This window comes from Mustela putorius, unplaced genomic scaffold, assembly GCF_011764305.1.
Source record: "Mustela putorius furo isolate JIRA1106 unplaced genomic scaffold, ASM1176430v1.1 tig00000242_pilon_pilon_pilon, whole genome shotgun sequence".
NCBI lineage: Eukaryota > Metazoa > Chordata > Mammalia > Carnivora > Mustelidae > Mustela > Mustela putorius.
In genome coordinates this window covers 12096124-12124105 of record NW_025421325.1, presented here as the reverse complement: position 1 = coordinate 12124105, position 27982 = coordinate 12096124, and the positions used below count along the sequence as shown (strand labels likewise).

Genomic DNA, 27982 nt, shown 5'->3' with positions numbered 1-27982 from the left:
ACATATATCTACACTTCTCAGGGGACTGAGTGTCCCTACAGCTGCTGCTCAGAATCTTGAGCATACCTCTGCCATGGCACTTGTTGCACTCTGAAATGACCTCTCTATATGCCTCCTTGCCCTACTAGAAATTAAAGTCTTCTGAAGAAAGAATCTAATGAAGCCCATCCTAAGCATCTACATGTTTATTTAACTGAATTGTTGAAATAAGTAAGATTCCCAGAAATGTCCCAAGTCTTCCTCTCCTACTGTTATTCTATGTGTTTGGCAAAATGCAAAGGTTGGCCAAAGACTGGATCTGAGCCCTGGTTCCACAGGCAAGCAACAGCAATGGCAGATGAAGACTTCAGTCGCAACCCAGTATGAGCATCCCTTTCACATCTTGTTTTACTTCTGGTAGCCTCCCTACTATGATACAGTTACATTACGGTTACATAAATATGCTTAAATCATGCTTTAAAATTTACTACTGCTATGTAGCAATAACGTCGGCTAAATATAATCTAGAATTATGTAACAAGGAATACTCTGAGTCCAGTAAAAAGAAGATGATCTTCATCTACCAACATGAAAGCTGGCTAAGATATTTAAAGTGAAAAAGCAAATTTTGAATGTGTAACTCCTTTACCATGTTTCTTCCCACACCCTCAAGCAGCTGGGTGTCCTATAATTCAACTCAGTTCTGACCCTATCTACCTGAAACTGGTGTCAGATCCCACAGCTTAAAGGCTCAGTCCCAAAAGTCTGTTCCCATTACAGAAGTCAATCACAAAGGCCAGGTTGTCATCAACGGTGCTTCCAACAGACTGGCTATAAATCAGAGGTTCCCACAACCATGTCCTCAAGTTTGGTTAACTTGCTAGAGCAGTTCACAGAGTTGAGGAAACCAGTTTATTGATTAGCACTTTATTATGAAAAGTCTCTATAGGAACAGATGGAAGATATGGCCAGGGTAAGGTATGGGAGACCAGGCTTCCCAGGCTCTCTCCAGGTATGAGACATGCTCAGCAGCTTCACACATTTGGCTACCCAGAAGCTCTCCCAAATAGTCCTTCTGGGGTATGAGAGAGGCTCCATTAAACAGGTATGACTGATTAAGTCACTGGCTATTGGTGACTGAGCTCTATCTCCAGCCCTTTCTCCTCCCCAGAGGTATGGAAGTTGGACCAAAAATTCTAGCCCTTTAATCTCAGGTTGGTTTCCCCATAACCAGCCCCATCCTTAAGAGAGCAAGGGGGCTTTCTGAAAGTTGCCCAATTAACTAATTAACAAAAAAAATTTTTATAGCTTTCCTCACTTAGGAAATCCCAAGGGTGTTAGTTAGGAGCTCTGTGCTAGAAACTGGGACAAAGACCAAACACAAATTTCTTCTTATAAATCATATCACATTCCTATTGTGTAAACAGGTATATAGTGTGTATATATACACAGGTAAGTATAAAAAAAAATACTACCTTTTCTAAAAGGGATTACAAAAAAAAAAAAAAAGCTCTAATATGGTTACATTTGTTGAAAGGGATTGTGTGGGGGTCATTTTTATTTTTCATTTTGTTCCATCCTGTTTGGTTTTTAACATGTTACTTTTTTGTATTTCAACAAAAGGTCATCTGGGCAGGGAGATGTTGAGCCATTTACTGTTTGCATTTTGAATCCCTTTGTGTTACAAATGTAAGAAACATGTTACCTTAAAATAAAATTAACATTTCAATCTCTACTCTGCAGGTTCATGACCTCTCTTGGTGGTTGGCAAGGTGGAGGATGAGCATCCACTGGAGCACACATCACGGTGCTAGGGGCATAGGAAGCTACTGGATGAACAGAGGGCATCTCTCCAGAGTTTCTGTAGCATGTGAATATTTGGTTTTAAAAATAAACCCAAAGCCCACCATTAATTTTGTGTAAAGCAAAGATGGCTATAAAGAATGAACTGGGATCAAACATGAGCCACGCAGGACAATTTGCTCTGAAGATGGGACCCTTCCGATTATACAACCAGACTTTCTCAGGATATGTTTCCTCTCTCTTGCCTTCCAGAAGTCATACCTGAGAGAGTCCACTGATTTTTAAATGTGGCCTTTTGTTATTATCATTTTTGCTAGAAATAATGTAATTACTCATTCTCTGTCCATCAATACATCAGGAAAGTTGCCTAACTTGTATAAGATCATGTCCCCAGTGCCTAGAATAGTACCTGGTTTGTAGTAGAACCTCAATAAGTATTATTGAGTCAAACAACAAACAAATAAATACTTATGCTAACCGAATGCCCTGCACAGTAATGTTTTTATTATTAACTCAAGAATCCCATCCGTAAAGCATATACCTTGGTGTAATCACATTTGATGTATAATCACATTTGATGTATAATGTATAATTAGATCAGGGCTAACTGAAAAAAGTCAATTATTGAGGTGTTCTTTTAATACTAGGTAGATTGACTTTCTTTATATTACACATTTTTAGATAATATATTGCTTTTAGTATCTGCCCAATTTTACCCAATATATGGTATTTTGTTAATATTTTGTTATATGTTGTACAGCATGTCATCAGTAAATTATTTTGGAAAACTGAGCAAGCTCAAAAACAGTTTTTTTATAGCCTACTTTAAGTTATTTGAAACATTAAAAAAAAAAAACTGAAAACAAGGGGGATGGAGAGTTCTCTAACTCATAAAAGCAAGCTCTGCCATTGCCGAATGCCTTTAAATGTTACGAAGTCCTGACAGTAAACTTGAAACCTTTATCTTTTGTTACAGCCATGCCTGGACTATGTTCCATGCTCTGGAGTTACACAAAAACGTAGCCCTTTTTTAAAATGACTGTGCTACAAATATATGAATACTGCTGGGTCCTACCTAAGTCTCTTCTTATACTGTATCTAAAAAAATTTTTTAAAGATTTTATTTCTATTTATTTGTCAGAGAGAGAGCACACAGGCAGGCAGAGTGGCAGGCAGAGGGAGAAGTAGGCTCCCCGCTGTGCAGGGAACCTGTTGTGGGACTCAGTCCCAGGATCATGACCCAAGCTGAAGGCAGCCATTTAACCGACTGAGCCACCCAGGTGTACTGAGTATCTAAAATTTTCATAATGCTGGTCCATCCCCTTCTTTTTCCTTCCATCATCATCAGCCCCCTAAAGAAAGAAATGAAATCCATTGTCCACTTTCGGTGTTAATGATCTACTGCAAGATAACTGAAGAAATTTCCAGTTTCCACTGTTGCATACCCCACTTCCCCAGTCAACAAAATCAGAAATGTTTACCCAAATGTTAAAGTGGGACATTTATAGCTATCTCAGAATTTCTAGTAATAGTCCAAACTGAGAAGAGTATGTGGCAAATACCCCACTATTCCCAAAGTAAGATACCAGACATAGCCATATAGTACTTATAAGGGGAAAGAAAGAAAAAAGAAACAAAGAAACAAACGAAAACCCCCCAAAATGAAAATTAGGTCAGGGACCATTTCATGTGCAGACTATATAAGAAAAGACTAGGAATTCCAGAAAGGATTGATAAAAGGCAATTTCCAGGAGTAGAAGGTCTTTGGACTTTTCCCCCTCCTTTAGATGAGAAAGCTGACCTCCCACTACCCCTCTCCAGTTGAGAATGGGGCGACAGATACAAAAGAACCAACAGTGTGCATAGGAGAAATTGCAAGGAAGCCAGATGGCACTGAGGCCCCGTGCTGGTTGTTTACCGAGGGGAGAAAGCCCTCACTAGGCTGCCAGAGGTTCTGTGTGAGGTTCCTCAGAAACATCACAGTAAATTCCCTAGAACTGGGGTGAGGGAATAAGAAGGCTATGTAACCAAGCAGAAATAGGCACTTGCTTCAGGACTACAATCAGCAAAGGTGGGGAGGCTGCCTGGAACAGACCACAGGGGCAGGACAGAGAGAGACTAAACAATTGGATAAAGTATACTTCAGTTCTGTGATGGGGTGAGATTTGTCAATTCCATACGGGCAGGTACACACTTCAGAGGACTGCCATCATACTTAACCATTTTTGAAGAAACCAAAACAATAGCCTTCCAGGGCAAAGAGTCCCCAGCAATAAGAGGCTGAGGGGAATATGCTTGGGGCAGGGCTGGAAGTATACTCTGAAGAACTTGCTCCCCTATCCTGTCTGGCAAAAAGATATAGCTTGTGGGTGTCTGCCATGACACAGGGCACTGAGTGCTGAATTACATCAGCACCAGTAGGGTAAAACTGTCCCCCACCCTGTAATGCATTTGTTCTATTCACTCGGAGGCTGGAAGTAGGGAGGGTGAAAAGCTTAAAAAAAAAAATAGTGAACCATGCCCTCTTGCCCACTGGTCCTGCCTATCCTATGTTTATATTTTCATCACATATATGTTCATTCATTAAGAAAAAAAAAGTGTAACATACTGTGTTTTAAATACACAGGTTAGGGGTGCCTGGGTGGCACAGTCAGTTGAGCATCCGACTCTTGGTTTCAGCTCAAGTTGTGACTTCAGGGTTGTGGGATCAAGCCCTGCATCAGGTTCATGGCATGAAGCCTGCATAAGATTCTCTCTCCCTCTCCCCCTGCTCTACCCTGCGCCCCCCCCTCAAAAATAAATAAACATTTTTAAAAAAATTTAAAAACACAGGTTAGGCCTGAGTTGGGAAAGAAGGGAATTTAAGGTTTTAAGCTAGACTGCCCCGAATTAAATACCAAAAAGTTACGCCTAGTTATTAAATATATGACTATTTTTATGACTAAAAGTGACCCGAGAACCATGAGATCTGTCAGGGATGCTGTCAAAGGACACAGGAAGAGATGGCATTCCATGTACATCATCTTTAAATTCAGACCACTCGATAAAGAGATGAAAATAACAGTGCGACATTTTAAATGTAAAGTTGAGCTGAAAGAAAACTAGAAAAGCCAGGTTAGACACAGAGAAGCTAGGCAAAGCCAGGGTGGGAAAAGAGGGGAGGCAGTGCTGCACACTCCCAGACAACACTGGGGCCCTGTGCCCGGGAAGCAGCAAGCCCAGCTTCAACCCGCCCAGGGGACGCCTGGGGCTGAGCCACCTGCGGCAAGCAGAACAGCACCCTGGAAGGACTGCTCCCCCCACATAGGGCACCTAGAAAACCTGACTGACAGAATCAAGACAGTAACCTAAGGCCAGCTGCATCAAGGGTGGGCATAGAACTAAACTGGCACTATAGATGTGATTCAAGAATCCCAACCTAATGACTCAACCAAGAAAACAAAAGACAAAACCAGTCAAAGACCAACAGAACCCATGAGCCCCGGAAAGAGACAAATGCAAAACTTCTCTTTGGGGTCACTTCAACAATCCAAAACACAGTGGATTCCCAGATAAAACAATCCCTACTGAACAGAAGCTTACAGTAAAAAATGTCAAATGTGAGGAAGCTGTATATGAGCACACCATCATAAAGCAGTTAGGAAAGGAGGAGAAACAGAGTATTTCATAATATAGTAAGAAAATTCTAGGGGGCAACTGTATGGCTCAGTCATCGGTTAAGTATCTGACTCTTGATTTTGGCTCAGGTCATGCTCTCGGGCTCCATCTGCCGGGAGCTGACAGCACAGTGGGAAGTCTGCTTGAGATTCTCTCCTCTCTCCCTTTGCTGCTTCCTCTAAACCAACCCTTCTCTCTCTCTAAAAGAAAAATATATGTCTTTAAAAAGGGGGGGAATAAAGAAAATACTAGTTGAATTAAACACCTAGAGTTGGAAGGTAAAACTTAAAAAACTTCTGGAAAAAAAAAAATGAGACTAGCTTTATGCCTTCCAAAAAGGAAACAATTTTTTTCAAAAAGACACAAAAAGTACACGTGAAAAGGGAAAAGCTAGGGTTGCTATTCAACAAACTTCTGGCCAATGAGATATAAATTGATATACGCTTGGTGGTGGGGGTTAGGGAGGTTGGTTTCTTCTGTTCCTTCCTGCCCAGAGCAGTGAAAACTCTCTGGCATCCAGAAGAGAAAGGCCAAGAGCCAAGTGCAGGACAGAGACGGCCACTCTAATACTGAACCACAGAACAAAGGCCAGCAACCCCCACCTCCAGGCATCTTGGTATTTGAGAAAGAAAGTCTTTGCTTGTTTAAGCTACTTTCAGTCTGATTTTTTACTACTTGAAGCCCAACAGAAACAATCTCTTCCTAAATAAGGCAGAAAATAATAAAGGGTTAATCAGGCAGATTAGATAAATTAAAAAAAAAAAAAGGAAAAGAAAATTGACTATTAGTGATGAATCAAAGTTGCATTGTCTCACCCTGGAAAAGTTCCTCAACTATATGAACTTATTATCACTCCAGCCTCTGATTCATAAGGAGAATATAATATTTTTAGTATTTTAATTTTTTATTTAATAATTATTTATTTCCTTTCCAAGCACAGGTTCAGTTTGAGAAAACATAAAGACATCAAAGGTCAAATTCTAATCCTTGGTCTCCTATTAAATACAGAAACACAAAATACCTTCTTTTTACATGTATGGTATTTTGCAAAGTGCTATAGAAATGTTAAAAAAAAAGAATTAGGGAAAATTTATCCCATTTGGTTTAAAGGCCAGTTATAATTAGCTTTCTGAGAAGCACCTTAGTTGCTAGGGCATTTTAATACTAACTACTTAATCACCACTATTTTCACAGTATAAATCTAAAACAAGTAAAATTTGAATTATACATTTTGATATTAAATATTTAAATATTATTGAAGCATACCACAGAAAAGTAAATATATGAAACATCAGGTAAAATGTGAGGTTATACACCATGCTCAACGTGAAAGGTGCTCTTCGTTTTATTCCGTTACTTGTGTTTCTGCACTTTTTAAGCAGCAGTGCCTAAAAAGAAGACTGTTATTTTACAATCAGCACTGAATATTTTTTGTCAACAAATAGGTCCAAATGAAGAATATAGAACTATTACCAGGCATTCCCCAATTTAAAGAAAGATTACTTTTAGAATATGAACGATTAAAATTCACCATCTTAACGACCATTTAAATTCTTTGTCTTAAAAACATTACAGGAATGAACAGAAGTTCATCTAGATGCCAGTCGCCAGCCAATACGTTCAGCTGCTTTTCTCAGAGTCCGCTTCATTTCTTGCCTGCTTCTACAGGTTCATTTCTTGCTACCAGTGGAAAAAATTATTTAATATCCCTAATCTTGAGGTGAATGGGGGGTGGCTATTCTTGTTTGTAACTATTCATCTCAATTCAGGCCAGGAAAAAATATATTCAAGTTACCGTTTCTGGGTGCTAAATTGAATCAGGTGTCCTCTCCTCTTAAGAAAATTAAGTTGCTTTTGTGCAAGAGTGTTTTAATGAGAACAGAGCCCGCCGACAGTGATAAATGGGAATGACACCAGAGAGAGCATGTAAGCAGGACAATATGTGCGTGTTACAGTCTTACAGCCTATTTTTCACTGACTATTCTGAATGACTTCGCTGTTTCTTAAGGGGCCTATTAATCTCAAATTTAGTTATTACACAACGTTTATTTGAACATATATTCTGCGGATGATGACAGTTAATAAAGGAAATCTTTCACAAGCTGTATTTTTACATATTGTTCCAACTACAGCTCCCAGTCATTTGATGGTATTGATGGAAGAACCCACATTGTGCTGAGGCTTTGAAAAAAAAGGCACATATATTCAGATTCCTTTCTAAGCACATGGGGACTCTTAAATAACCGTTAAAATGCATACCAAAAAAACCCTTCTACAAAACGGTAAAAGGAAAAGGACACCTTAACTGTCCAGCGAAAATTGTTTAATATGAAAACTGACCCTTCTAAGACAAAACAGACACCTTTTAACACTTTTAAAGCTTTGCTATGTAATATGCAATAGTTCTCGCACAGCAACCCACCATTTTCACCACATGCGTGGCATAGAGGAGGGAAGACAAAATCAATTTTCTCGAGGTGCAAAAAGAATTAAGTAACAGAGCTACTTTGATTTCCTTCTTGGTGTGCTTTTTTGATAAAATAGCAAGTACTTAAAATAGGGAGATTCTGCACTTCTTAGTTCTGGTAGCACACTTAAAGGCTAATGAGGATTACTTTAACGCTTTCCTAAAAACGTATTTATTAGCTCAAGTACCTTTAGCAATTGAGACTGTGATTCTTGCTCCAAAAGAAATGTGTTACTTTAAGTATAACTGCCTCATACTAACAAAACCAAATGATATTAGCAGGAAATATTTCTACAAATTCAAGATTTTTAGACCTGCCTCATAATTGAGATGAATATAGACTATGAATCAAACACCTGCAATTTCATCCTCCTGAAATCTCAGTCTTCACAGGTGTTCAATTCCAATGAAATCAGAATTTTCAACCAGTTAGGGGCCCTTAGATACTATGACAATCCCTTTATAAGTGAAGAAATAGAACTCTAGAGAGATGAAAGGATCTTTTGCAAGGTCATAGTGGCTAGTGGCAAAGCCTATTATAGAACTCATCCCCAGACAGTCCCTGTGCCCTCTCTATCATACCCACGCTATCTATTTTACATATTATTTTTAACAGATATTTATAAATATACAATCTAAAGGGGCATAAACCAAAACACTAATAGTGGTTATGCTGGGGTAATACGATTATGGATTTTTTTTTCTTTGTGATTTTCCTTGATTTTCAAGGTTTTTGTATTGATTATATATTAGAAAAAAAGCATACAAGAATGCTAATATTAAGTACAACAAACATTTTTAGAGGCTCTCGCTTTAATCTTTAGGCAAACAATGGTGTGTACATACTAGGGGCTCAATGTCTCTCACTAAAAATTGAAAGAAATTGAGGATAATACCAAGAAAATCTACCTAGACTTACTTGTTATATTAATACTGAATACTGAGGAACAAACTGTCGTTATAATTCAGATTATCAACGATGAAATTGAAATGCACATTATTTATTACTAGCTTATTAAGTACTTGTGAATTTCTATGAAGCTGAATAAAACCATACTACTTGACATTATACCTTTTTTAAAATGCCAATTTCTCAATATCCCTGAAATTTAATTGTTCCTATCTTTTGGATTTCCTATGTACTTCCAAGAGGGAATAAAATAAATGCTCCCTTAATTATCCACTTCAACATAAACTTATTAATTTATTACACTAAGCACTGAAAATACAAAACTAAAATCCAGAGTGTCTGCTCACAGTATTAGGCTAGACATCATAATGGCTATACCACAACAAGATCAATGGGATCGGAGTTATGGCAGCACAGAAATTAACCTCTAAAATTTCCTTTAAAGTGGGCTTTTTCAATACCTCTGAGTGATGGACAACAAGCACTTTTCTGATCAATTAATGGAAGCTCTACTTAATGCCAACCCATGAACTAAGCTCTCCACCAACAGAGAAATTGGCCAAGAATTCCCTTAACACTTTGTTTAGAAGGGCATCCACAAAACCTAAGTGACAATCTACGTCAAACCATCTAGTGTTTCTTACAAATTTTAGACTCTAGCTACCTACCTCTGTTATTTTTGCTCTTTTCCATCCATTAGGTCTGGGAATCGCAAACTTCTTAAGAGGGCAATGGATCAATCCCTCAACAATAACTCTCTCATCAGCTTTTCATTAGAAATAAAACAGCTTTCCTACCATCTTCTGGGAAATAACTTACCAAAGATTTACAGAACTGAAATGGACTTTTGCAGATCATCTAATCAAGGCACTTTTCCTCAAAGAAGACTACACTGAAATCACTAACAGAAGGAACCTACCTGTCCTGTTATTCATATCTTCAGGATCAGAGATTGTATAATCTCTTTCAAAATTCTAGATTTCAAATCTATATTTTTCACTACTAATCTACACTTCTCACTATCAAGTCCTTTCTTTTTCTGAATTAACTATTGATTTGAGATCATCTTTTTATATTAGGTCTCCTAAGAAGATTAAAAAAGAGCTGTGTTATATACTGTTACAAGCAGTATGCTGGTAAATGTTTAACAATTGGCTCTCAGGATGGGGGGAGGAACATCAGTTAGTAATATTAGCTGATTTTTGAGCTGTAAATACTCCCATCATGGCCAATTTCAAGCTGCAAACATGATGTCACTGAACACCAAGAGACGAAGGATGGCATAATCCCCAAAGTATAAGAAATAAGAAGGGCACCTAGGTGGCTCAATAGGTTGAACATCTGACTCTTGATCTCAGTTCAAATCTTGATCTCAGGGTCATGAGTTCAAGCCCCGCTTTGGGCTCCCATGCTGTGGGGCCTACTTAAAAAAAATAAAAATTAAAAAGATGGGGAAAAAAGGCAAATTAAACACAAAATAAGTACAGGAAGAAAATTAAGTAAGATGTGAGCTGATATGAATGAAGTCAAAACCATAAAAGCAATAGAGATCAATGAAATCAAAAGCTGGTTCTTTGGGGGAAAAAAATCAGTAAAATTGATAAAACCTTAAAACAGGAATTGTAAAACTATTCTGTAAAGGGTTACTGTTCCATTTCAACCCAGCTGGTCTAACAACAACTGAATATACTGCAAAACAATTCTGACACTAACCCCCTGAAGTTAGCCCAGACACCACAAGCTCAAACCTCAGTCCTCCACAAGACTGACCTCACTTCAGAAGGCACTTTTGGAGTCCCCAGGCCACCAGCACTTTTGACCAGCTGGCTATAAATTCAGGAGTTCCCATGACCCTGTCTGCTTCAATAATTCAGTAAAACAGCTCTCTGACCCCACTGAAAGTGCTAGTTAAGATTACACTTTGATTATAAGCGATACACAGAGGGAGGTCTGGTCATTCTCCCAGCACATCAGTATGTTTACCAACCAGGAAGCATCAGTGAACTTCAGTAACCATAGTTTTTAATTGGGGTTTCATTATATAGGCGTAATTGATGAAATCATTGACCATGTGATTGAACTCAATCTCCAGCCCCCTCTCCTTCTGAAGGTGGAGTGGCTAAAAGTTCCAATCCTCTGGTCACAGACTTGGTCTTCTCAGTGACCAGCCCACATCCTAAGATTACCTAAGAGCCCATCAAGAGTTGGCTAATTAGCATTATTAACATAACAAAAACCTAATCACTCAGGAAATTCTAGCAGTTTTTGAAGCTCTGTGCCAAGAAGCTGGGACAAAGATTAGATATGTATTTTCATTATATGACAGCAACATAATAAACATTTCAGGCTTTGCAGCCCACATGGTCACAAATTCTTAACTTTACTGTTATAGCACAAAAGCAGCCATAGAAAACGTATAAAGGAATAAGTGTGGTTGTGTCCCAATAAAATTTTATGTATAGATACTAAAAGTTTATTTTCATTTAATTTTCATGTGTCATGAAATTTTATTCTTTTTTTTTTTTTTCTACCTGTTAAAAAAGTGTACAAAGGCACCTGGGTGGCTCAGTCTGTTAGTCGTCTGACTCTTCATTTTGGCGCAGGTCATGATCTCACGGTCCTGAGATCAGGCCTGGCAATGGTCATGGAGTCTGCTTAAGATTCTCTCTCTCCCTCTGCCCCTCCCTGCTTGTGCATTCTCTCTCTCAAAAAAAAAAAAAAAAAAAAAAAAAAAAAAAACCAACCATTCTTAATTCACTTACTATACAAAAACATGCAGCAAGACTGATTAGCCTGCAAGCCATAGTTTGCCATTTCTGCTTAGGAGAAAAAGAGAATATAGAAATGACCAATATCAGGAAAGAGGTAACATCTTGAGATCCTTCAGATATTTAAAGGATAAGAATTTGTGAACAGGGGCGCCTGGGTGGCTCAGTGGGTTAAGCCGCTGCCTTCGGCTCAGGTCATGATCTCAGGGTCCTGGGATCAAGTCCCGCATCAGGCTCTCTGCTCAGCGGGGAGCCTGCTTCCTCCTCTCTCTCTGCCTGCCTCTCTGCCTACTTGTGACCTCTCTCTGTCAAATAAATAAATAAAATCTTTAAAAAAAAAAAAAGAATTTGTGAACATATTATTTGATTTCAGCACGTAGTATAAAGCTGCACTAATCAACAATATGGTACTGGCTTAAGGACAGATGTACTGATCAACAAAACAGAACAGAAAGTCCAGAGACAGATTTATATAGTTACAACAAAATTGATTTTTGACAAGGATACACAGTAATTTAATGGGGAGAAAATAATCTTTTTAGCAAGTGGTAACTGACATCTTTAAGCAACAAACAAAACAGAACTTTAATCCTTATCTCATAAAATGTAAGTTGGAATGGATCAGGGAGATACACCTAAGAGCTAAATCTATAAAACAATTAGAAGAGAACATAAAGAAAATCTTCATGACTTTGGTTGAGGACAGCATTTCTCAGATAGGATACAAAAGTCATAACTTTAAAATTAAAAAATGATAAATTGGACCTCATCACAATTTAAAACATCTTTCCTTCAAAGATATTGTTAAGAAAATGAAAAAGCTAGCCACAAATTGAGAGATTATATTTTTAAAACATATATCTGATAAAGAACTTGTATGTAGGATAGATTTTTTAAAAATTCTCACACCAAAACAATCCAACAAAAAAGGAGACTAAAGATTTGAACAGACACTTCACGAAAGGAGATGACAAGTCAACCCATGAAAAGATGCTCAACATCATTAGTTATTAGAGATATGTATATTAAAATCATAAGATACCACCATATACCTACTAGAATTGCTAAAACTTTTTAAAAAATGGATTGTGCAGTGCTGGTGAAGATGTAGACCGAATAGAACTCTCATGTATTGCTGGATGCATCTGAAATAATACAGCTACTGGGGGGAAAGGTTTAGCCATTTTTTTTTAAAGTTATACCTACAGTTACATATGATCCAGCCATCCCACTCCTGGGTATTCACCCAAGAGACCGACACAGATATGTTCATACAATGACTTGGACTCAAATGTTCAGACCAGCTTTATTTGTGATAGCCCAAAAGTGGAAACGACCCAAATATGCATCAGATGATGAATGGATAAACAATTATAATACATCCATGCAGTACTATTCACAATAAAAAATAAATGAACTATTGGTGCATGCAACAATGTGGGTGCATGACAAAAGCATTATGCTAAATAAATGCAGCCAGATACAAAAACCTACATACTGTATGATCCCATGCATGTAACATTTTCAAAAAGACGAAACTATGCAGACAGAATTCAGATCACTGGCTATCAGGGTCTGCAAGTAGGAAAAGGAAAAACAGAGGCACAAAAGATGATTATGCCTCTTGCCACCATAATGCCTATGTTCTACATGACTTTATATATACCAAAAATGAATCATACTATATACTTTTAAAAGGCGAATTTTATAATTAATTATATATCCATCAACCTGAATTTTCAAATCTATAAAAATTTTTAAAGTAAACAAAAAAGTAGAAAAATACAACTATGACATTATTGTTTAACTTTTTCATATTTATTTGGTTTTGAGGTTTTACAGAAAATTTCAATAAAAAACCATTAATATGTTTTTACTTAATAAAAACATAAATTAATTCAAACCACTGAGCTACCGTTATTCCTTACTACCTATGAAAGCAAAGGCATCAGAGCTCTTTTAAGTCATTATTTTCAACAATAACGTTGGTGATACTCAAAGACTCTGTGGGTTGATCTGATATTCAAAAAAGACACTCTTGTTTTATACTTATTTAAAGATGACAAAGATTTCATGTTAAGTAAAATGTTTTAATTGAAAATCATTACAGAGACATCTGGGAAAAACTAGAAAAAACTGTAATAATAAAGTCAGGAGACTTGGTTTCAAAACAACCTGGTCACATACTCTGCTACAAAAATTCTTTTAGAAAGATTTCAGTGTCTTCATTTTACTAAATGGGAATAACAACATCCACTTCACAAAATTTTTGTGAGGATTAAAGGAAATGGTAGATATAAAACCCCTAGGCCTCTAGCAACCATTCAAGGGACCATTCAAGAGCCCAGCAAGCCTTTGTTACACAAGTATTCATCGTCCAAGTCCCTGAAGAATGTAGATTGTACACGGAAAGGAGGACATGATAGCAGGCAAAGGCTCATTAATGAACCTACCATTTCTAACAGACTCTCAAGAAGACATTATCCCTTCACACTCACACCCTAACTAATTCACAATAGTATCTATCTCTGTACTTCAGCTTCAGTTGGTTTACTCTCACTGATCGCACAGTATTTTAAACGCCTGACAACACACCACAAATAAAACACAAATACGTTGCTAAGTCCTACGAAGATGTGGGATTTCTTTTTTTTTTTTTTAAGATTTTATTTATTTGACAGAGAAAGAGAGAGCACAAGCAGGGGGAGCAGCAGGAAGAGGGAGAGGGAGAAGCAGGATCCCCGCTAAGCAGAGAACAGATGTGGGGCTCAATCCCTGGACCCTGAGATCATGACCCAAGCTGAAGGCAGACACTTAACTGACTGAGCCACCCAGGCATCCTGAAGATACAGGAATTCATGAAGTCAATGAAATTAGCACAATGTTAATGGTAAGTAAGAAAAAAATAAATGACAGGAGGGAGTAAAAGGAGAGTAACTGGACTAGTTTTTGAAATGAGAGCATCTGTGAAAACTTACGAAACCTCAACTTTTTGCAGGTTTGTACCTTTTTTATTTTGTTGCAAAATAAATAGAAGCAAAAGATGTGAAATCATGTCATCTTAACAATTTTCTTGGGAAAATTACACTGATCCCCACATTTCAAAGCAATACTTGATTCTTCCTTCCTCCAAGAATCAGTGCATAGTTATAAAATAACCCAAATTTTGTTAAATGAATAAAGTTTGAATAAAGCAAAACAGGTTTACTTTCATAATTTAGTTTCATTTTTTTTAAAAAAAGGTAAACATTTTTCAGTAATTAGTGCTAACCAGTAATTCATTTTTCAAAGTTAATTGACTTTAAGTGACTTTTCTCCTGTATCATTTACCATTGAATAACATGGATCTTCTCTTTTATTATTCTAGTTACTCTTTTATGAGGGACAGAATAGAGCAATTCTTTTTTCCTAAAAAGACGTAGTTGAAGTTAAAAAAAGAAAAGCAAGTTTCAAGGTATTAGATTCTTCAGAATGTAATTTAAATCTTCTACATATAACAAAGTAACACATCTAGAAATTTTAAGAGAACATCTTCCCAATTTCCTAATTTTACATACAAGGGTTGGACTCAAGTCCAGTATAGGAAGTGACTTGCTCAAGATCACACAGTTTCTGGCCATGGCAAGACAGGATCACAAGAACTTCCAAACACTCTGTCTTCTCTAGGCCATTAATCTTTATTTGATTCCAATATATTACATAGATAAGATATTTGTGAATATTAAAAAAAAAAAAAACCACGCAACGGAAATTGTAGAGACACACTAAAATGTAAAACACTAGTCAGCAAGCAGTGAAGCACTAAATCGACTTCAAATTTTTATTAAGGTTATCCTTCTGTTAGTGATTGAAGGTATATTAGCTTAGTGGGCCATGCAATAGCTGTAGCACCACAACTAATGGACTGCCAAGAGATGATTTAATAAAGAGGCCCAGCTGAACAATGGTGTATAAGTAACTGTGACAACCTGAGGCTTTCTTCTGGTCAAACGTTTTATATCTGTAAGTGACTTTCTCTAAAAAAATTACCTGAGAAGATACTCTCAGAAGGTTTAACTGTAATAACAGCAGCCCAAACATTCTTATATAAGTTCAGATTCTCCAAGATCTTAAGATGTGATTAAAAAAAAAAAAAAAGTTTAAAGGTCTGGTCCCCAGATCTTTCCACGGGCACCATTTATAACATGGTTAGGGGTCTAGTTAAACAACACTTCCAGCAACCACAATGTGTCTTTCTTTTGGTTGAAATAAAATAAAGAAGCAAAGCAACATTTTAAATATTGCCATCAATATTTTTACTCTAAAATATGAGCAAAGAAATCAGGTGGCTAGGAGGAGGATGAAATAAAAATATTTTTAAATACACATTTCTATAAAATATTATATGGACTCCCCATTTTTACAACATGAACTAACTTGCACTGGGAAGAGAAAATAAACGTAGTGTAGGGAGAAAACTATTGAATGAGCAAAGATTTTTAAAAGTAATATTCATATGATTGGTAAGAGTTCAGGGAAAAGCTGGCTCTGCATTCTTTTTTACCTTGATGGTAATGTTGCAGTACACAGCAAAACCTTACAGATGCCCATTCACAACCCTTGGCCTAGAGATTCCATTAAAAAAAATTATCTAAGAAAATAATACAGATCCAGGAAAAGATTTAACTAAAAGGATCTTCATCATAAAGTTATTTTTTAATAGCCAAAATTATCCAGGACTGAAATAAAACACTGCAAATCCACACATGAGAAGAGTAAACAGTCTTTAGAAACAGTGTTGTGGAACACTGTGGCGACATGATCACGATGTATTGCTAAGTGGGCAAACAGGATTACAAAACAGGATGCATGATATGATCTCATTTTATTCAACACATATGCAAATGAAAATGTCTAGAAAACACACATAAAAATACAGTATGATTATGTGACCAGTGGGATTATGGTATTTTTTGTTTCATTTACCTATATTTTCTAGATTACTAGGAATACATAACTGCTTTTATAATAAAAAAAATTAAGATATTAAAAAAATGTTAAACAATACAAGAACATAACGTTTCCTAGTCATTCTGTAATATTGTGTTACTAGTAGATGCCACACACAATGTGTTTTAGGACAGTGAATGGATGGTAAGCCTTTTCCTTGATAAGCCATCGGTCAAAAATTGTTTATGTAATAATGTGAACCTAACCCAAAAGAAAAAAAGTCACTTCATTGAAAATAACAGTAATTTTATTGGAATTAGAAAAAGCACCCCTGACAGCCATTATCAAAGTAGTCATTTTAGGGAAATTAAATTACAAATAAATGAAGACATTTATGTGAAATGATTTTAGGTTGCAAGCAAAAATGGATAAGGATTCACATTCTTAAAGCTGTAGTGTCTTAGGTAAAAACAGAGCTTTTGTTTCCTTTAAAAAAGGGTTTGCTATACTCACTTAAAAAATGTATTCCCTTAACTGACTCCTTACCATAGCAGAAAGCCTGAAGAACTCTGTTCTAGATAAAAAGCCAAATTCACGAATCTTTTCTTTAGGATGCTCGCTTCTTAGGAAACAAAGACAGAGCTTTCCATCTGAATTTTCATTTCAAAGATTTCTTACTAAGAGAACATTTTGAAAGACTTTGAAAGTTGTTTCTTAAAAAATTATGCTTATAGAGTCCAATAAAATATCAGGTAGTCAGTATGTGTAACTAATGCACACTGTTTTGTGTAACACATTCATGGTATGACTCATTCAAAACAGGTTTATGAAGTAATTTTTCCTCTTCTAGACACATGTAAAAATAAAGACATTACTTAAAAGTAGAAATAATATCCTTGCATTTAAAACTGTGTTTAGAGCACCTTAAAAGGGATTCTTTTTTTTTTTTTAAGATTTTATTTATTTATTTGACAGAGATCACAAGTATGCAGAGAGGCAGGCAGAAAGAAAGAGGGGGAAGCAGGCTCCCTGCTGAGCAGAGAGCCCGATGCGGGCTCGATCCCAGGACCCTGAGATCATGACCTGAGCTGAAGGCAGAGGCTTTAACCCACTGAGCCACCCAGGTGCCCCAAGGGATTCTTGATTTAAAATGCATTCCTAGAAAATTTTCAAAATAAAATGAAACACCGGCACACCTGGGTGCCCAGCTGGTTGAGCATCTGACTCTTGATTTCCTCTCAGGTCATGATCTTGGACACTGAGTCAGCCTCCCTGCTCAGCAGAGAGTCTGCTTATTCCTCTCCCTCTGCCCCTCCCCCTGCTCTTTGGGCATGTGCGCACATGATCACTCTCTCTCTCAAATAAATAAAATCTTTAAAAATAAACATAGTAAAAAATGAAGCACAATGTTATTCCAGTAGCTTTTTGAAAAACTGTTTTCAGATTCAACATCAAATAACTAAACACTGCATGCTCCCAATCACTGAGAGATATGACCACTCATACACTTTTTTAAGACTATAAATCTCAAGTTTGGTATTCTTCATAAATTAGGAAAAAATAAGGCATTTGTTTTTCTTCTAATGCTACACTTTATTTCCATTAATACAGCTAAGTTATCATAGAAAGGCACTACTTAAATCTGAATTGTCTATGCACAAAGTGCCTATTACATAATTATACATAAACTGCCCCCTGACCAGCACACTGTAAGGAAGATTGATGTACAACAAAACAGCTGGATTGAAAGACCTCTGTTGCTACTTCCTTCCCAATCATTGTCTGCAGTTGTTAAAAATTTCTGTTCAACTGAAGTCTTTATCAGACACCAAGTGAGTTAACGTCTACTGGAAAACTCTTTAAGAATATAAATGAGAAAGATACTCAAAACAGCCCTCCTTCTTTAACCACATTAGCTTAAATTCTAGATCCCAATTGTGAGCATAGCTTTAAGATTTTTCTAATCTGTCCTTTAACCTGCTTTCTCCTCTTCTTAATATTTCTCTTATTTTTCTAATCTTAAAGTTGAAAGAGGTTTATATTTTTTAGAAAAAATATGGATGCTTTTTAAAAATGTATTCCCTTAACTACTCCTTACATCTATTTTCTAATCCCCAACTCACTTAATTAAATTCAGCGTGAATTTAAATTGCAATTAACATCTTTTGAGGGATTACATGTTCTAATCACAATTATGCAGTGAATATTTGAAACACATACATTTTGTTATACTATCTGAAATGCAAATTGGAGTCCAAAAAGATGTTTAATAAAAATGTATAGTACTGAAGACTTTATTATGGAACCTAAGGGACTAGAAATGAGATTAAAGGAGTAAAAGCAGTGATACAAGTACAAAAACAAATTGCTTTACCTCCAAAACCCTTGGAAATGGCCCCACTTGGCTCCCATTTAACCTAGCTTCATTACAATTAAAAAACTGTCTTCCAAGAGGTGCTATTAACCAACTGAATTTCTTTTTTTCCCCAAGATTAGTAGCTCACACGGTGAGGTGATGCATAAAATTCTACAAAAGCAAGAGATAAAAACTGTTTTTCTGACCCAGAAATTAATAATAAAATTATTTAACTTCTTTTACTTTACTTTTCTGTCAAAATAGCACTACAAAAGCAGGAGGAGAAAAAAAGAGACAATTATTAAGCATCCTCTATGCCAGACAGCAGTTGTTATTTCACTTAATTCTTAAAATAACCCCATGAGATAAGTGTTACTCCATTTTACAGATGTGAAAAATAAGCCTCAGAGAAGGTAAGTGGTTGAGAGAAGTAAGTGAAATGAATCAGCGGTAAAATCAGGACTCTAAACCCAGGCTCTTGTAAAAGGACTGTCATATAAATGTGAACCGCAGGAGGAAAGCCTAGGACAAAGCACTTATCTTCCATTGTCCATTTAGCTAAATTGTCTCAAACAAGCTGCTGAGATTTTAGTGGGCTGAGAAGACACCTTCATCTCTGGTGTAACCCTGATTAGAATGCTTCAGGAAGTTTCATTCTTGGGGCTATCAGAGTTCTTTCCACAAATCTAGGGGTTTGCTGAAAAGCCAGGATAACTTCACTATCTTTTCAGTGTCTGGTAGTCAGGACTGGCTTTATCACGAAGTAAAGATCTGGTTTATTAATCTATGCCCTGTTTCCTTCTGGTAACCTTCCTCTTTTTTTTTTTTTACTGAAACATAACTGACATATAACATCATACTGGTTTCAGGTATACAACATATTGATTCACTATTTGTATACATGGCAAAATAACCACCACATTAAGTCTAATTGCTATCTGTCACCATACAGAGTTACAAAAATGTTTTTTCATGTGATGAGAGCTTTTAAGATCTACTCTCCTAGGCAATACAGTTATTATTGACCACAGTCACCATGCTGGCTGTTACACCCCCATGACTTATTTTCAGTTGACCCTTGAACAACGTTGGTTTGAACTGCATGGGTCCACTTACAGGCAGATTTTTTTTCAATGAATATAAGGGAAATTTTTTTGGAGATTTGCAACAATTTGAAAAACTCACAGATGAACTGCATAGCCAAGAAATACTAAAAAAATTAAGAAGAAGTTGGATTTGTGGTGAGAATATAGTATATAATATATGTAATATACAAAATATGTGTGAATCAACTATTTGTGTTATTGGTAAGACTTCCATTCAGCAGCAGGCTATTAGTAAAGTTTTTAGGGAGACAGAAGTTATACACAGATTTTTGACTGCCCAGGGGTCAGTGCCACTAACATCCATGTTGTATAAGGGTCAACTATATTTTATAACTGCAAGTGACTTTACCAATTGATCTTCAGGGTCCGTCTTTACACTTAATAGACTGTTAGCTCCAAGAGTAGGTTTATTTTTAAAGAAACTAATGTAAATTTCTGTTCTGGCTTTCATGCCCTTAAACTATCAGCTTCCTGATAACTTTTTACCATCCACACCACTTTCACTACCAAACTTTACCAGTAAAAGGACTAGTGATGCTGACTCTTGCTTTTTCCTTTGAGATTGTCATGAAATAATACCAAGTTACAAAGCTGCCTACCCATTCAGCCTTGAAAAACAGGGTTAAAAAAAAAAAAAAAGGTTTCTCTCTTATTTATCCATGATCCATCCTCCTAGATCTATGTGACATGATTATACCTAATGAGACACAACCTCCTACACAAGAATAGATTTGGACACAATCCAAAGATAGGAGGGAGGTGGTTGGGAAAGAAAGGCTAAGATTCAGTATGCAGTTTACCACCTAAAACGGACGTAAGATATATAAGCACCAGAGGGCGCTACATTTAGCTTATACAGGTCTGAATCCAGGTCCATAGACAGGACTTTGAACAACTTTAACGTAGGAACCCTCTGTTTCCTTGTCTCAGAAATGGGTGTAAAATTAGTATCTACTTGTAAGCATTTGCGAAAATTAAGTGAGACTATATAACCTATTAGCATAGTAAGTACTTAATAAATATTATTTATTATTAACTGTATCATCATTATCAATATTATAATTACTAAGTGGTGAGAATGATTAATCAACGACTTGCTAAATTAGGGACCCAGAAATAGAGAAAAAATTTCTGGTAAATTTGGAAAAATAGAGACAAATAATCATTTTAAGGGGGAAAGAAGAGGAAGGATGGAGATGGGGAGGTAAGGCAAGCCTTTAAAAAAATGCAGTGTTTATTTTTTACAATACAACTCACCGTGATTTTAGAATATAACCTGTTCTGCAGAATTCTTTGTTGATATTTAGAGATTTGTAAGGCCCCAGGAAAAAAGTCAACAAAAATATTTTACCATCTTTGGGGGAAACATCTGAAAAAAGCTGAAAGAAGTCTTGTGGGGAGGGAAACATTTATAGAGGAGTGGCTCTTAACAATTCTAGTTAGGATTGGGGTTTGGAATAAAAGAATCATTCAGGGTGTTTCTACAGTTTTTGAAAAGCAAAGGGTGAATGGGGAACACAACCAGAAGGGCAACACAGTCACCAGAGAGGTTAATAGTTTCTAGCAGGACAGAAACCAACAACCCCTCTGGGGCTTTTTCTTTTGTTCTTTCCTATAAAACACCTCACCTAGTCTTCATTTCTCCAGTGCTGGCCTTTCTGAATAACAATGTGGGGAGGGTATAAAGAGGTGTGATGGGTTGGTAGAGGAAGGAAGATGGTCAGCAGAGGCAGAAGTTACCACTGGGGTCAGAGAGGTTGGAAAGGTAAACAAACTCAACAGCTTCACAAAGCTGCCAAGGGGCACATGGATAATGTTTTCTTGAGATAGTACTAAGTAAAGGTAAGAGAAATCAATGTACACTGGGATCCACAGACTAAAATCCGAGTACTATAATACTACTATGGTACATTATTATATGGACCCAATTATTCAGTAAATGAGCATTTGATGAATTCCTACTGTGTTTAAGGAACTGCATTGTTATTTTTTCCTTTTTCTTTCTTTCTTTCTTTCTTTTTTTTGTTTTAGTTTTTGTTTTGTTGCTATAAAATAAGACTTCTGTCCTTAATACCATTCAACCTATTAGGGGCTACCAGATGTGTCAAATCTACAGCTACATTAAAGAAAACCAAGCTACTGGACAAACATTTATATAAACCTAATAGGTTCTATGGATTTTCTTCAAAGTAGACCTCGTTTAAAGATTTTATTTATTTGACAGACAGAGATCACAAGTAGGCAGAGAGGCAGTCAGAAAGAGGAGGAAGCAGGCTCCCTGCTGAGGAGAGAGCCCGATGCGGGGCTCGATTCCAGGACCCTGGGATCATGACCTGAGCCCAAGGCAGAGGCTTTAACCCACTGAGCCACCCAGGCGCCCCCAAAGTAGACCTCGTTTAAAACAGAGTTTATTTACTCTGGATTGGCTTCTTTTAATGTACAATGGTTGTATTGGAGGCAGATGTAGAACTGGATTCTGACAACAGGTAGTGAAGCAGCCTGCACTGTTGGTTGATAAAAAAGGAAAAAAAAAAAAAAAGGCACACTCCTTTGACTCTTCTTTACCTATTTCATGGTCTTATTGCTTCCTCTAATGCCTTTTGTTCAAAATATTAACAAGTTAACAACTATTGCTCAAACTTAATGCATTATTTAAAATCCTATTATTAAGGAATGCACTTAATTAGAGCTCCTCTTGAAATATTTTAGGTATAAGTCAGATTCTGATATTTTATATAATGAACATATTATATATAGCCACATACATAAATATGTATATATTCATGTGTTCACATATATATTCACACACACACACACACACATAATCATATATATATACACACACATATATCTCCATATGCCCCAAACACACCATATATGTAACCAACTAAATGGGTAATATGAAGACGTATTATAAAAGAATTTTGCTATTACTACAAAGAATTGCTTAGATAGAACTGGTTCCTTCTCCCTATATTCTGTATATATGTGGTTAAATGCACAATCGTCTTTCAGAAAAGAGTTTCTTTTCCATTATAGCACAAAGTATCTACCTCAATCTTTAACACAAAGTATCTACCTCAAACTTTAACACAAAGTTTTCAATGGAGTATTAAAATGATTAGTGGATCATTTTTAAATCATGAGAATTCTTTTCACCAGATGTATGGTAACATAGCCTATGGATCCTATAGTACACCCAACTTTCTATATTTGCTGACCTTGAGAATCTCCCTAAAGTTCCTCCTTTTAAATCGGCAAAACATTACTTAATGTAGGCTGGTCTGTGGATATGAAACATGCACTGACACTAATTAACAATGACCATCATTTCTCAATTTCTCAATGAACCAGGTACTGTGGATACATCATCTTTACATACATCTTCTAAGTAAAAAAAAACAAAAGAGATATAGTAAAAATAATTCCCAGCTATATACTGCCATTTCTAATTTGTTTAAATAAACAAATGTCTTAGACACAGTTAAACATACAGAAAATATTTGTAAACTTTCCAAATTTAGGCATCCACTAAAAGTATTTCCAGAAGCTGTTTAGACTATTGGCCAAATAGATTTTCTTTTCCATTCAATTTGCTTTTAGCATTTGAAATATGGCTTATTATAAAACTAATTGTTTAGGAACATATGCTAACATTAACCCTTTAAGTTAAATAATGTCTATCTGAATATTTTCATCTCAAACTCTGGTTGAAGCTAAAGTCATTCCCATTTGTTGAGGGTTGGTTAAAAGAAAAAGTCTACAGAAAATCTTCAAACCATTGAAAGTATACAACTATAATATTAAAATAATGCTCTAATAGTTGAAAATTATTAAGCAATTAAGTATCAGACTATTCATTCTGTCAGACTTAATGATTTTTATCATTATCCTCTCATTTAAAAATCATATTATACCCATTTTAGAGTTGAGGTAGATGAGGGGTAAAGCAATTTATCCAAAATTGGATTAACTATTAGTTAGAAGAGCCGGAATCTGTACAGATCTAGGGACAAAAAAGCCCACACTCTTTTCACTAGGATATGGTGTCAACATTAAACACCTCAGCTGAAAACAACATGCTACTGAAGTTTGAACCACCATTCATACCAACCTCATCAACCCAAGAAAATACTCTCCATCCCAACCATTTCCTCACTTCCATCTCCACTCACTCCCAAAAGGTTTATGCAGTTTTCCAAAGCCACACCAAAAATAAAGGAAAGTAAAAGTGACATCAACACAAAATATAAATCCTTCAGCGCCTTTAAAAAAAAAAAAAAACCTTTCCCATAAAATACAGTGGGATAGGTGTAGGAACGAGTATGAAAGAGTAATGAAGGTACAAAAAAACGTACTACTGTCAGCACTCCAGCTGAGTACCAATGTGTTAGAGCATCTCCGTTGAAAAATCAGCCTAAGTGCCTGTTTTGGAAAACACTGCCATGTACTATACGGCAGTGTTGGGAAGGAGAGCAAGCCCGGAAATTAATTAAGAAATGAATGGTTTTACAGAGTGCTATGAGAGAAAAAGAACTTTCTAATAAACTTTCTCTCTATAGAGTGAAATCTTCCTACAGATTTCCTTCCCTCATTTACATATCTGTACAAGCCTATTCTTTTTTTTTTTTCTTCCTCCAAGCCCCTTTGCCCTTTCAATCATGAAGCATATTACTCCACTGTCAGTGCAAAGCAGTTCCTAACAACAGGGAACCCAGCTGGGATAGGAAGAGGGCAGCAGGCTCATGCATTAACATAATAATCCAACTGTGTTCCCATAGGCCCTTAGGGCAGACAGCATATTAGGTAGGCCTCCTGTGCAGACCCTGGCGGAAGCTGCCTGATCACCTGCCTATCAACCTGTGGCAGCTACAGCCAGCTCAATAGCACCAGCTCCTGCCAAGCAGTGGTGCCCAATTACCTTACTACAAAAGACAGAAATCCATTTTTCTATGTCTGTTTAATGTACTCAATACATTTCCTTATTTACGATGTGAATCTACGTTTCTGCTCCATTTCCGGGGGATTGACTTATTGCCTTTTAACTTTTGAAAGTCTAGTTGTCTAAAGGCCGAATCGCTGCAGTAGGCAGGAAATGAGACTGAAAACCAAATTTCAAATACCAAAGCTCAGGTTGGTAAAGCTAACTGCTTGGTCATCAGTTGTCCAGTGTGTTTTTTCCATCGATACAGAGGACCAGAGGTGTGGGGAAGATCTGAACGGCTGTCATCACTATTTCCTTAAGGGGACAAAGGTGGGGGAAAATCCTATACCAATATCTTCTTGAAATGTAGATTTTTTTTATATTCTAATCCGAGCATATATTCTAAGGTTCTCACAAAGCGTAAGTTTTTGTGTACACTGATCCCCTCATGAGGAAAGTGCATGGATCACTACAATTGGCTTAAAGAGTAGAGAATCATAAAAGATACAGCAAAACTATTTTTTAATCTTAATTTATCATTGAAAACCAAAAAAAAAAAAAAAAAAGCTCGCCCATTTGTATGCTTTTTACTGTTTGCATATATGAACTGCATGTTTTATTTTAATGCGGCTCTGTTCCTAGAGTCTTTGATTTACTCTATGTATGTGTGGTTTTCTTTCCAAGCCACAACACCTATCAAATAAGGAAAAGCCAAAGGGTATATTCCACTAAATAGATATGTATACATCATCTTTAAAACATCATAAACAGATGTTTGAAATTATAATTCACTTCACTGAATTAAATACAGTGCTCTCGTTCCTTAATAAAATTTCCCCTTACAAAGGTTACAAAGAAAAGGCATAATTGGCCATTTATGGGGAAAAGGTACTTTTTAAAGTATTCCAAATGATGCTATTTAAAAAGAGCATGAGGCTACCAATTTGGCTAGGGAAATATTTTCTACTGATCAAGTGTTTCTTTAAAAAAATGAGTTTCTAAGCATGTTGTATTTTTGGTTTTTAATGGCTATTTTAATAAAAAATGAATCCTCCAGCCAAACAAAAGTGCATTTATCTACCATTTCTATGAATTTTAAATGTTAGGAAACTAATACTATTACTAAAGCCTACCAACCTGATGTGCTTTATGTGCACTCTAATAATTAAGTAGAAATTAAGTATCAAGGGCCATATCTACACATGGCACTGATTTTCACTGTCAAGGTTACCTCTGTTACCTAACATTAACAGTCTGTGCATTATGTTAACAGATGATGGTGACCATTCAGCAACTTATCAGTTCTTTGGATTACTTCCATATACCAGACAGGGTTTTATTCAAGGTAAATGCCCTCATCGTAAACAAATTTGCTTGCTCTTTACCAAACAACCCGGGGAAAATTCAAATAAAAGAAGAAAAAAAAACCCTAAAATTTTCTTTTCTGTGAGTAAATCCTGAGCTGTTTAATGGTCTCTAAATAATATACTATATTATTTGTTGATGGAAGTGAAAATACAAAATACTAACCTCAATAATAAATATTAATGCTTATATATGTGTTAAACAGCAAAATTATACATATCCCCTTCTTGATCTTTTGGGGATTCCAGAGGCTTTTTATTCTTCATAAATTCTTACATTTTGACAAAATGTAATGCATCTTCCAAGTCATTAAATACAGAAACTTGATATTTGATTAAAAAACAATCAACAATAGCCATGTAATGACAGGATAAATTGTAGTCTAGACTTTACCAAGGGATAGGCTTCCACTCCAGGGTAAACAAAAGAAAAGCATTTATATAAAATAGAAATCTAGCTAGTCCATTAGTAAGAACTTGATTTTCACTTAAATAGTTTGTACAGGTTTGTACAGCTAGAATAATTTAGCCTCTGAGGGACAGCAGAGAAGGAAATAAGGCACAGGGAACTGTAGAATCATTTCCAGCATGAACGATTCAATTTGAGATCCAGTTAGAATTTTTAAAAAAAACCTAAACATAAATGGAGGAAGGTTATTTAAACTTGAGTGGGAATATACAGAGGTAGAAAATGATGTGAAAGAATCTGTAGCTATATTTAAGTATGATAAACCAACTTTTAAGTCTGCCCCCTGCCCTCTCCATAGCAGCTTTTCTTAGGCTGTATGATCCTGTTTGAAATATACCACATCTTCATTTTGATACCACTAGAGCATTCCCTACTCTCCAGAGAATTACCTAGAAAGGACCCTCTTCTATTTGATTCTTAAGGATTTTAGCTACCCAGTTCAATTTGGTCGTGTGGATATGGCGTCAGAGCTGGTTTGCAGCTAGTATATTTTGACATTTCTGCCAAGGATAAGATTAAGTATGAAATAGCAAAATTACACGTTAAAATAGATGCCATTTTACTTTGTTTCCTCCTGAATAGCCCTTCAGCTGTTGAGGCACATACATTTTTCCCCAGGCAAAATCCCCAGGCTAAAAAAACTAAGCCTCATATCTTCCGGAAGCCCAGCTTCCCAAACATATTCCGAGGTATCTGATTATCTATCCGTTGTCGTTTCAGTCCATATTTAACCATGTAAATTTTACCCGAAAAAGGAAAAACATGCCACTTAAAACATGTCTTTCTTGTCAAATGCTCATATTGGATACAATCAATGACAATACTTAATTTTCTATTTCTTCTTTTTAAAATGTTGTTCTTTGTTTTAGCAAGAGTGAAAAGTCACAAGGAATCAAGAACTAATCATTTTTGCACTCCAAACATAACTTTCCCTCCAAAAGTGCCCTCCCAAGCAGTGAGCTACCCCTCATTTGCCACCAGGGTGAAGACCCTCCCATCCACTAAGATCTAATCCTATCACGTTGCAGCCTCAGACTCTTGGGCAACTATGTGTCAAAGACCACCACCATTTTAAATTGTGACAGATGTTCTGAGGGCTGTTCCTCCAAACCTCAAATGAGGAAAAATGTTCCTTTAGAAATAAAGAAATTTACGAAACAAGTAAAAAAGGTAAATAAGTAAATAGCTCTTAAGATCTTTCACGCCATCAGAGATTAGGAAAAAATATTTAAAACTGCACACTTAACCTC

At 36.3% G+C, this 27982-nt stretch overlaps 1 protein-coding gene across 7 annotated transcripts in view; it reads right to left on the bottom strand.

Annotated features, from left to right (window-relative positions):
- Positions 1-27982, bottom strand: part of SLC10A7 (solute carrier family 10 member 7) — a 254159-nt gene that overhangs the window by 184272 nt on the left and 41905 nt on the right. The gene's annotated exons all lie outside the window — the stretch shown is intronic.